General features: G+C 45.3%; 2 pseudogenes; one reads left to right on the forward strand and one right to left on the reverse strand.

Annotated features, from left to right (window-relative positions):
- Positions 1-11,183, forward strand: part of LOC149443936 (legumain-like) — a 348,726-nt pseudogene that overhangs the window by 208,605 nt on the left and 128,938 nt on the right.
- Positions 3,370-4,274, reverse strand: LOC149443939 (legumain pseudogene; annotated as a pseudogene).

Raw genomic sequence — 11,183 nt, forward strand, 5'->3', positions numbered from 1 at the left:
GCCACAGATGAGGTGAAAAGAAAATTAACATTTCATGTTGATAGTTGGATCATTTTTTGTTTTTTGCATCATTAGTGTGTCTGCAACGACATGCAATTTTCAGGCCATAGCTGAAAGTGCCTTATCCTGCATGTTGGGAATAGGGACCAAATTTTGAACAGTTGATGGGGGATTCATATGAAAAAAAACCCTGAAAATGAACTGTGCATGAGCTAGGAGGGGAGGGGGTGAAAAACCACAAGAAGTTAATGTATAATAAATCATATATACTCACCAGCCAGGATCCTGGCTCTACACCTGATGGCGTTGGTCCTCCCCCAAATGTCCTAAACCAGCCTCCGGGACACCAGTATGACTAGAAATGTAAGAACAAAGCAAGTGAGCCTTGACATGGGTGAAGGAGGCTTGGTTGTTGGCCGTAGCCACCATATCTATGAAAAACAAGTTATATTGGTTCTTTTAACTGACCCCCTTCAGTGTAAGGACATTGAGTTATCTAAAGTGATCAATATTATACTTGGAAATCATGCAGCTTCAACTACAATATACTGCCTCAGTGTGAAGGTCCTGTCATCACAATGTGTAGTAACCAGATCCTCCCTATCACTATTCCAGGCTGATCTGGCAAGATGGTGGTGCCCGGAAGCGAGGGCTGGAGCTCACATTGGTGTAATGACATCAAAGCGTCGCAATGCATTTCACGAGCATGTGTACTGTAGGTCTCGTCACAGGCACGCTCTTTTGTCAAGCTGATGGAGGAGGAATATTTTCGGCTATTTACACAAGATGTGAAGAGTTGAAGGCTGCCATTCTTAAAGGCACAGGGACTATATGCAATATACTTCATAATAAAGGATTACAAGAGAGCAGTGCAAATAAACCATGATAAATTGTATAAATTGTGCAAATTACATAAATAAAAGTGGGCTAAGCCATGGCAACAACCATCATAGAAGGTGTAAATTGTACAACCCAAAAATAAATGCATATGCTGTGAGATAAGTTACAAGAATCTGAGCATATATAAAATCAGGACACTTCCTAAGCCTTAATAGAGGTGAGACAACTAATATAATATAAAAACATAAGATATAATAAAACTGTATCCTGCTAATCCTAATATACTCACTGGTATGTCGAGGGAAAAAGTCACCCCAATTGGACCATTTTCCCAGAAATTTCTAAATTCAATTTTCATGTAAATGGAAAAAATAAATTTTATGTACAGTAGGTTAAAATATATATCAAACTACATGATGGTGGAAATTTCCAATTCTTCATTCAAACCCCTTGAAGAGCGAGTATGCAGGGAGTAAATCCAAAAGGATTCTCTGACACACAACCTATGGAATCGCTCAGCCTCTGGCAATGTTTTGGGGATGTGATCTAACACCCAGACTTGATGTCCGATGGTTGATTTGTGGTGATATTCTGCAAAGTGTACAGGAACACTGTCTTGTCTTTCCCCTCCTCTATTAGCCGTCAATGGCGTATAGTTCGGCCAACATAAAATTTAGTGTATGGGCAAGATAAGCGGTATACTAGATAAAATCAGAGAAGCAATTATAGAGTGTCTAATTTGGAGGTCTTACCATTTTTTTTATAGTAAATTCCTCTGTCCATGGGTGACAAAGGAACAGGTCTTGCACAGAGCCTTACGGTATTGATACATGCCGGTAAGGGGGATAAGGCAAGTGGACTGAGTTGGACACAGTGGGAGGAAGATTAGCGGGCTATTTATTTGGTTTTTAAGGTTTGGATCCCTCCGGTAGGTGACTTTATTAGGGAGTGGGGTCTTAAGGTGTAGATCTTCTAGTAGGATATTCCAATGCTTAGTACCCTTTCCATCTTAACATGCTGATTGTGAAATGTAGTAATGAAACAAGTAGAATGGTCGCTGTTCTTGGTATTTTTTTCTTTTCAGGTTTACGGTTTAATTATCAGTTTGTAGACTTTTTCTATTGGTTCAGTTGGCTAACCCTCATCTGAAAACTTGTTTTTTTTTTTTATTTTTTTTGTTAGGGCTATGCTTCCTTCAATGTACAACCAACAGAACTGTCCCTTTTTTAGGGATGTTAATCCATTTGGGGAAATGGCAGCTGTCGTATATAGGAATTGCCCAATGTGGGCTTTGTGAAGTTTCTGGCCTGTATTACCCCACTATTGTGACTAACTTCAAGATCGATCTAGGAAGGCCAAACTATTGGGGTCATAAACATATGCCAAGCAAAGGTCATGAGGGTTGCTGTTGCAATGCTCCACAAATAGGTTTATTAATGTAGCTGTGCCATCCCAGATGACAAGAATGTCATCAATATATCTCCCAAAAAAATTAGCAGCAAAAGTTTTTTTCCATATGTAGTTTTTTCTTTCCAGAGGCCCATCGCCCAATTTTTTTATACAAGGGAGCAAAATTGGTTCCCATAGCTGTGCCTTGGATTTGTATATAGAATTCACCATTATAACTAAAATAATTATGGATTAAGCAGACTTGTGTAACTTCTATGATGACGGTAGCTTGTTTGGGGTCTAATAATGGGAAATATTGTAATGCCTTAAGGCCAAATTGGTGAGGGATAGATATATAAAGTGAATTCATGTCATGTGAGAGCCACAAATAATTGGGCTCCCACTAGTAAATCTGCATTTTACAATCCCTGAGTAGGTAATTTTGCAAATAACCTTTTTTAATTTGGATAGCAGCCTATTTTTTAGCTCTCATTTTGGTTGTGTTAAACATAGTTGATCTGCATGAGAGAGAGAATATATATTGTGACATTATGAAAGGTGAGGTGATTGGATGCTGAGGCCCTGATTTACTAATGTATCTAGACGGCGCCTAGGAACATTTCCGTGGGCTAATGTCTACTTTTTCATTAGAGTCCATCTACTTTTAGACAGCAGACATTTTACTAAAGAAAGCATCTAACAAGTTGACGCAAAAGCGAATTTACTAACTAGGTACAATACAGGAATCCATCTAAGAGAGCAGACGTCCTGGAAGCACGTCTAACACAACGAAAAATCACTGTAGAAGCATGTTCACATTGAAATTTGCTTTCACAAATATTGGGACTTCACTTTAAAAAATATTTTACCCATTTAATTTTTTGAAATGTAATCTTGTTTAAAGGAATACATGACAGTCAAGAACTAGATTCTTCTCCAGCATGTATGCACGGATATAAATGCGCATGTGCAGGACAGAATTTAGCTGTCTGCCGTGGGCGCTTTCTTTTCAGACGCTGTTTTAATAGTAAATCTGTGTGGAGTCCTCTGCAAGTCGGCAATCTATCGCGTCTACTGTGTGTGACAACCAGCACTAAGTGTAGCTAGGCATATCTTTTATGTAAAACATTACAGAAATAATTATAAGGGATAAGAAACAAATAGAATCAATAGAATTAAAATCAAATTGTTGATGGCCAGGAATTTCTTCTTTTAGTATGGCCATGGGTTCTGTTGGGCTAGGGATCAGGTCCATATTGTGTACCGGCTCCAGGGTTTTGTAAGAAGCCACTGATTTAGCGCTACCCTGGAACTGGCTCGCCTTCCTCTTGAAATGGTCCAGTTCCAATACTGCATCACATGACAGGTATTAGTGTGTGCCTTGACCAGTAAAACTGTGTAGTCTTCCATCCCGCTGATGCTGTAAAGATCACCGAGGTATCGGTCTTGCTTCTCAGTGTAAGAGGACTCATGAGGGTTGGCGGCTATGGTAGCATAAACTTCAATGTTGGGTAGATGATTTTCATGGAGCCAGATTCACAGGTCTCGATGTATTGAACAATCATTTTTTTGTACATCTTGTTATCATACATATATTTGACTGGTTTGTTCAGTTCTTCGATGTGGAGGTCATCACTTGGAAAGGATAGCAGACCCGGAGCTCCATGATCAATGAGGCTGATTAAGAGTGGACCTAACGACCATATCTTTATCACCTTCCCAGATCCTTTTTTTTTAGTTTTCCCTTCACCGCCTCTGCATCGCCTCTCTTGTGTAGTCTTAAGCACTCTCAAATACACATGTGTACTGTTGGGCCCATTTTTAATGATTCCCTTGGTTGGATTCTCTTCATTAACTGCAATATCATCATACATCATCACCATGATCTACTTGATTTGATAAGCTTGGCAGTGATGTCTGTAGCTGTAGCAGCCATTGGAGCAAGCCACCAGGACCACCCACTGCTTCTATCCAACCTCTGGGTCATCCATGGGCATGGATGTGGCTAGGACAGTAAGGCTGAGGATTATTGTTACAGGAAGCATCTTACATCTAGTAGCAGGACCCTGCTCCCCTGAAGCGGTCTGCACTCTGGGTGTTATCACAGCAATGAGATCAGATTGTGACATCTCAATAAAATAAAATGGAGGCCTGAATATATATTGATTATTAAAAATGAATTGGGTTGTGTTTTTTAAATTGTGGTGCTTTGATGTAGGGAAGATGGGCTTTAAGCAGGCCACAGATGAGCTGAAAAGCAAATTAACATTCATGTTGATGGTTGGATCTAGAGATGAGCGAAGTATTCAAAAATTCGATTCGGCTGATTCGGCGAATTTGAGGAATAAATTCAATTCGATGCGAATATATTCGCTGCGATTTTAACTTATAAAAGGGTGTTTCTAGGCTTCAGAGAGCCTTTATATTAGTGCAGAACACTGTACCTTTAATTTAAATGCCCTTGGAGTCTGCTGGGGAAGAGAAATAATACTGTCAGTCAGTATGACATGCAGATGAGTGCCGTCGATCTTAGAATCACCGCACACTTCACTCATTTGGGCAGTCACGGGGCCAAAACCAGAGTGTGGAGCCACAGTGCGGCGGTGGAGGCAGCAGCAATGGGAGGCCATACAGCACCCTATGACAAAAATGGAACCCACCAGCAGTGTGAGGAGACCTGAAAGTGGCACATGGCAGAGTGTGGCGATGGAGACAGCAGCAATGGGAGGTCGTACAGGGACCCATGAGAGACTCTGGACCTGGCAGCAGCATGAGGAGGCGGTACAGGGGCCCATGGCAGATTAGGGGCCTGGCAGCAGCAATGGGAGGCCCGTAATCTGCCAGCACCCTATGACAAAATGGAACACACCAGCAGTGTGAGGAGACCTGAAAGTGGCACATGTTTGGGGCATGATTCATGGCGGATTTAGTCAGTTGTGTCAGGAACTGGTGGTTTGAAATCCAGACTAATCCACGCCTGATTCATTTTCTCAAACGTGAGTCTCTCCACACTTTGGGTGGACAGTCGTGTCCTCCGCGGAGTTACAATACCTCCTGCCGCACTAAACACGCGCTCCGATGCCACGCTACTGGCCGGGCATGACAGCCTTTCAAGGGCAAATTCAGCTAGTTGGGGCCAAAGGTCAAGTTTCGTTGCCCAGTAGTCAAGGGGATTGTCTACCTCGGTTGGCAGGGTGCTGTCCAAGTAGGCCCAAGCCTGTTGTTTGAGGTCCTGCTCCAGGTCCACCTGATGCTGCTGCGGCTGGTTAGTAGTTTCCTCACTGTGCTGGTGAAGAAAGCTACTCATCATCGACTGCAGACTGAGGCAGCCGCTGCTGGTGGAGCTGCCACTGCTCCTACCACCCCACCCCTCCCCTGCTGCCATGGCAGCGGAACGCGAGCGCACAGGGCCCACAGTGTCTGAGGATGGATGTTGGCGCAGAAAGGCAGAGACCAACTGACTACATAGGTGGTTTTTATAGTACGTTATTTTGGCCTCCCTCTCAGCAGGTGTGAAAAAGGCCACCATTTTTGAACGGTAGCATGGGTCCAACAAGGTGGACAGCCAAAAGTCATCCCTCTGTCTGATGGTTATTATTCGGCTGTCGCTACGCAAGCAACCGAGCATGCTATGGGCCATTTGTGCCAAGGAATGCGAGGGACTCCCTGCCTCCATCTCCACAGCATACTGCCACGGTGCGTCTGGGTCCTCTGTCTCCTCCTCCTCCTCCTCTACCAGATGCTCCTGCTCCTCCTCTCCTGTCCGCTGAGTGGAAAAACCACCCATTTCACTCAATAATTCCTGAGCACAAATGTCCTCCTCTACCTCCTCCTCTTCTTCCTGTCCTGCCCCCACAGGGGTCATGTGGCGTTGAGATCTGTGCGCCACGTCTACCGCACCCTGACCAGCCATTATTAACAGCATTTGTTCCAGGACGTGCAACAGAGGAATGACGTCGTTCATCCCATAGTCCTGCCGACTCACGAATAGCGTGGCCTCCTCAAAGGGCCTGAGCAAGCGGCAGGTGTCACGCATGAGCTACCAATGGCTGACATCGAAGTTACACAGGGGAGTACCTTTATCCGCTTGTAACATCAGGAAATCGGTGATGGCCTTTCGCTGTTCGTAAAGGCGGTCTAATATGTGTAGGGTTGAATTCCACCTTGTTGCAACGTCGCAGATCAGGCGATGCTGTGGAATTCCGTTCTGCCGCTGCAGCTCAAGGAGGGTGTGCTTTGCGGTGTAGGAATGGCTGAAATGCATGCAAAGTTTACGTGACAATTTAAGGATGTCTTGCAGTGGGATGGTGGATTTTAGGAACCGCTTGACAACCAGATTGAACACGTGAGCCATGCATGGCGCATGGCACAACCTTCTTTGACGCAGAGCAGACACCATGTTCTTTCCGTTGTCGGTCAACATGGTTCCGATTTTCAGTTTGCGCGGAGACAGCCATCTGTCGATTTTCTCTGTTCATTACACTCAGAAGTTCCTCCCCTGTGTGACTACGTTCGCCAAGGCATACCAGGTGCAGCACAGCGTGACACTGTTGCGCCCTGCACATGTGATATGCCGGTCGGGTAATGGGACTTGGCACGGGGGTGGCGGCTGAGGACACGGCGGAAGAAGAGGTGGTAGAGGCGGACATCTTTTGTGGACCAAGGACGTGCAAACGTGGAGGCAAAAGCGGCGTGACCTGTCCAAGTTGCTGGTGCGGCTGTGACGGCACCACGTTCACCCAGTGGGCCGTAAATGACATGTACTGTCCCTGACCGTAGTTACAGCTCCACACGTCGGCGCTGCCGTGCACTTTGGCAGAGACCGACATGCTCAAAGACTGGCCCACCATCTCTTCTACATGTGAATGCAGGGCTGGCACTGCCTTTTTGGCGAAGAAATGGCGGCTTGGCACTCTCCACCGTGGCGCGGCACAAGCCATCATTTCTCGGAAAGGTGCTGAGTCCACCACTTGGAAAGGGAGGGACTGCAGCACCAGCAACTTGGACAGGAGGACGTTCAGCTTTTGCACCGTCGGGTGCGTGCTCGCAAACTGTTGTCTCTTGGAAACGGATTCCAAGAAAGACTGCTGACGGAATCCGTGAAGAGGAGTAGCGGGAGAAGGAGCATCTGAACGAGCGGAAGATGCCAACGAGCGACAACTCCCCTCAGCAGAGGTGTTGGAGCCTTGACTGGCTGATAGAGGGTGATTGACGTCGGGTGACGGAGCAAGTAACGGAGCGGGTGATGGAGCGGGGGCTGGGGCAGGCAGAACCGCCGTATCTTTATCACGGTTTTCCCAGGCCACCAAATGGCGACGCTGCATATGCTGCCGCAACGCTGTAGTCCCAACATGGGCCCCCTGGCCACGCTTGACTTTCTGGCCACATAGTCGACATACGGCTACGTTTACTTCCTCGGGCGGCTTGACGAAAAATTGCCACACCGCCGAGTAGGAAACATTGCCCCCGATACTCCTCACTGGCTGACTGCTACTTCCTCCGTGCACACCGGCACCACTACTGGCCGTGGTGGTAGGCTGCAGTGGAGCTGGTGCTCTACTCCGTGGCCGTTTGCCTCCACTGACACTGCTGCGACCCTGCTGCCTTCTGGGCAACCCACCGACTGTTTTGCTCGCTGCCAAGCTGCCACCCTCTTCTCCTGATGATGCGGAAGCAATAGCCTGATGACGACGAGGCTGCCAAGTGCGATCAGCCTCATCATCATCAATTAGGGTCTCCGCCTCACTACTAGCCCCCTCGGCTGCGTGTGGGTCAGGAGACAGACCTGTCTCTAGACCGGCTACCGAGCCACTCTCCTCGCCACTACTTCTTTGCCTGGCTGCTGAAGAGGCGGATGTCTCCCCCCCGTTCCTGACCGCCCTCTGTTAGCTCTTCCTCACTGTACAGTGGGGCTGAGCCCACAGCATGCGATACTTCGCTTGGTGAGGGAACACCAAAGGACAGGGGCAGGTCGAGGACACGTGATTTCAGTGGGCTTGCTCCCGGGCCATGCCAACTAACGGTTGTGTCTGACGTACCCACCGACCGTTGGCTGTAGGTGTCAGAGGTGACCTGGGAAGAGGAAGACGACTGAGCCAACCAATCGATGACGGCAGGGTTGTCGGTGGAGACACGACCGCTGGATGACACCGGGAGCAATGGCCTCTGGCTGCGACTAGTGCTGCCTTGACCCCTTCCTCTGCTGCCATGTCTGCTCGCTCCTAAAATATTGCCTCCTCTGCCACTCCTCTGCATGTTGTCTGACATACTCTTTAATTCAACGATTCTGTGTCTGTCCCTGAGTAACGATTCTGTGTCTGTCCCTGAGTAATGATTCTGTGTCTGTCCCTGAGTAACGATTCTGTGTCTGTCCCTGAGTAACGATTCTGTGGCCCTAACTCTCTCCCTCAATACAGACAGCTCTGCCTCTCTTGAATGACTGGAGGCAAATGGAGAATTCTAAAATGGCCGCCATTTATAGCTTGACCATTACACAGTGCTGGCTGGCTGCTGATTGGCTAATGCGATCACATGTCATGAATGAATGCATTATGGGTCAGCGCGCCTTGTCTGCGCGCCTTCCCAGACATCCCCGCTCCATCGCCGCACATGTCGCCGCCATTTTAGGAAAAATTTTGATTCTAATTTTTCGATTCTAATATTTTCCTAATATTCGAAACGAATTCCACTTCGCCAAGTTCGATTCGCTCATCTCTAGTTGGATCATTCGTTTTTCTCATTAGTGTGTCGGCAACGACATGCAATTTCCGGACCATAGCTGAAAGTGCCTTATCCTGCATGTTGGGAATGAGGACCGAATTTCGAACAGTTGATGGGGATTCATATGAAAAAAACAGAATGAAAATGAACTGTGCATGAGCTAGGAGGGGAGGGGGTAAAAAACCACAAGAAGTTAATGTATAATAAGAAATCATATATACTCACCAGCCAGGATCCTGGCTCCACACCTGATGGCGTTGGTCCTCCCCCAAATGTCCTAAAGCAGCCTCCGGGACACCTGTATGACTAGAAATGTAAGAACAAAGCAAGTGAGCCTTGACATGGGTGAAGAAGTGAGGGCTGGAGCTCACGTTGGTGTAATGCATTTCACGAGCATGCGTACTGTAGGTCTCGTCACAGGCACGCTCTTTTGTCAAGCTGACGGAGGAGGAATATTTTCGGCTATTTACACAAGATGTGAAGTCAGTTGAAGGCTGCCATTCTTAAAGGGACAGGGACTATATGCAATATACTTCATAATAAAGGATTACAAGAGAGCAGTGCAAATAAACCATGATAAATTGTATAAATTGTGCAAACTACATAAATAAAAATGGGCTAAGCCATGGCAACAACCATCATAGAAGGTGCAAATTGTACAACCCAAAAATTAATGCATATGCTGTTAGATAAGTTACAAGACTCTGAGCATATATAAAATCAGGACACTTCCTAAGCCTTAATAGAGGTGAGACAACTAATATAATATAAAAACATAAGATATATAATAAAACTGCATCATGCTAATCCTAATATACTCACTGGTATGTCGAGGAAAAAGTCACTCCAATTGGACCAGCCACCCCCATATTTTCCAAGAAATTTCTAAAAATTCAATTTTCATGTAAACGAAAAAAAAAGTATATAGTAGGTTGAAATATATCAAACTACATGGTGGAAATTTCCAATTCTTCATATCCCTTGGGGAGAGAGTATGCAGGGAGTAAATGTCAAAAGGTTTCTCTGACACACAACCTATGGAATTGCTCAGCCTCTGGCAATGTTTTGGGGATGTGATCTAACACCCAGACTTGAAGTCCAATGGTTGATTTGTGGTGATATTCTGCAAAGTGTATGGGAACACTGTTTGTCTTGTCTTTCCCCTCCTCTATTAGCCGTCCATGGCGTATAGTTCGGCCAACATAAAATTTAGCGCATGAGCAAGATAGGCAGTATACTAGATAAAATCAGAGGAGCAATTATAGAAATTGTCAAATTTGGCGGTCTTACCATTTTTTTTTTTTTTTTTTTTTTAATAGTAAATTCTTCTGTCCGTGGGTGACAAAGGAACAGGTCTTGCACAGAGCCTTACGGTATTGATACATGCCTGTAAGGGGGGTAAGGCAAGTGGACTGAGTTGGACACAGTGGGAGGAAGATTAGCGGTCTATTTTTTTTTTTTTTAAGGTTTGGATCCCTCCGGTAGGTGACTTTATTAGGGATTGGGGTCTTAAAGTGTAGATCTTCTAGTAGGATATTCCAATGTTTAGATAGTACCCTTTCCATTTGAACATGCTGATTGTGAAATGTGGTAATGGAAAACAAGTAGAATGGTCGCTGTTCTTGGTATTTTTCTTTTCAGGTTTACTGTTTAAATATCGGTTGTAGATTTTCTATTGGTTCAGTTGGCCAACCCTCAGCTGAACACTTGGTTTTGTTTTTTAGGACTGCTGTGTTCAATGTAATCAATGTATAACCAACAAAATTGTCCATTTTTTTTTTTTTTTTTTAAAGATGTTAACCCATTTGGGGAAATGGCAGCTGTCATAGTGTATATAGGAATTGCCCACTGTGGGCTTTGTAAAGTTTCTGGCCTGTATTATCCCACTATTGTTCCTAACTTCAAGATCTAGGAAGGCCAAACTTTTTTGGGGTCAGAAACCTATGTGACGCAAAGATCATGAGGGTTGCTGTTGCAATGCTCCACAAATAGGTTTATTAATGTAGCTGCACCATCCCAAATGACAAGAATGTCATCTATATATCTCCCCAAAAAAATTTGCAGCCAAGCTGTTTTTTCCATATATAGTTTTTCTTTCCAGAGGCCCATCGCCCAGTTTGCATACAAGGGAGCAAAATTGGTTCCCATAGCTGTGCCTTGGATTTGTATATAGAATTCACCTCCTCCTATTAGCCGTCCATTGCGTATGGTTCGGCCCACATAAAATTTACTGC

The sequence above is a fragment of the Staurois parvus genome, unplaced genomic scaffold (genome assembly GCF_062004578.1).
Source record: "Staurois parvus isolate SC_StPar_1 unplaced genomic scaffold, SC_StPar_1.0 ptg000822l, whole genome shotgun sequence".
In the NCBI taxonomy this organism is placed as follows: domain Eukaryota; kingdom Metazoa; phylum Chordata; class Amphibia; order Anura; family Ranidae; genus Staurois; species Staurois parvus.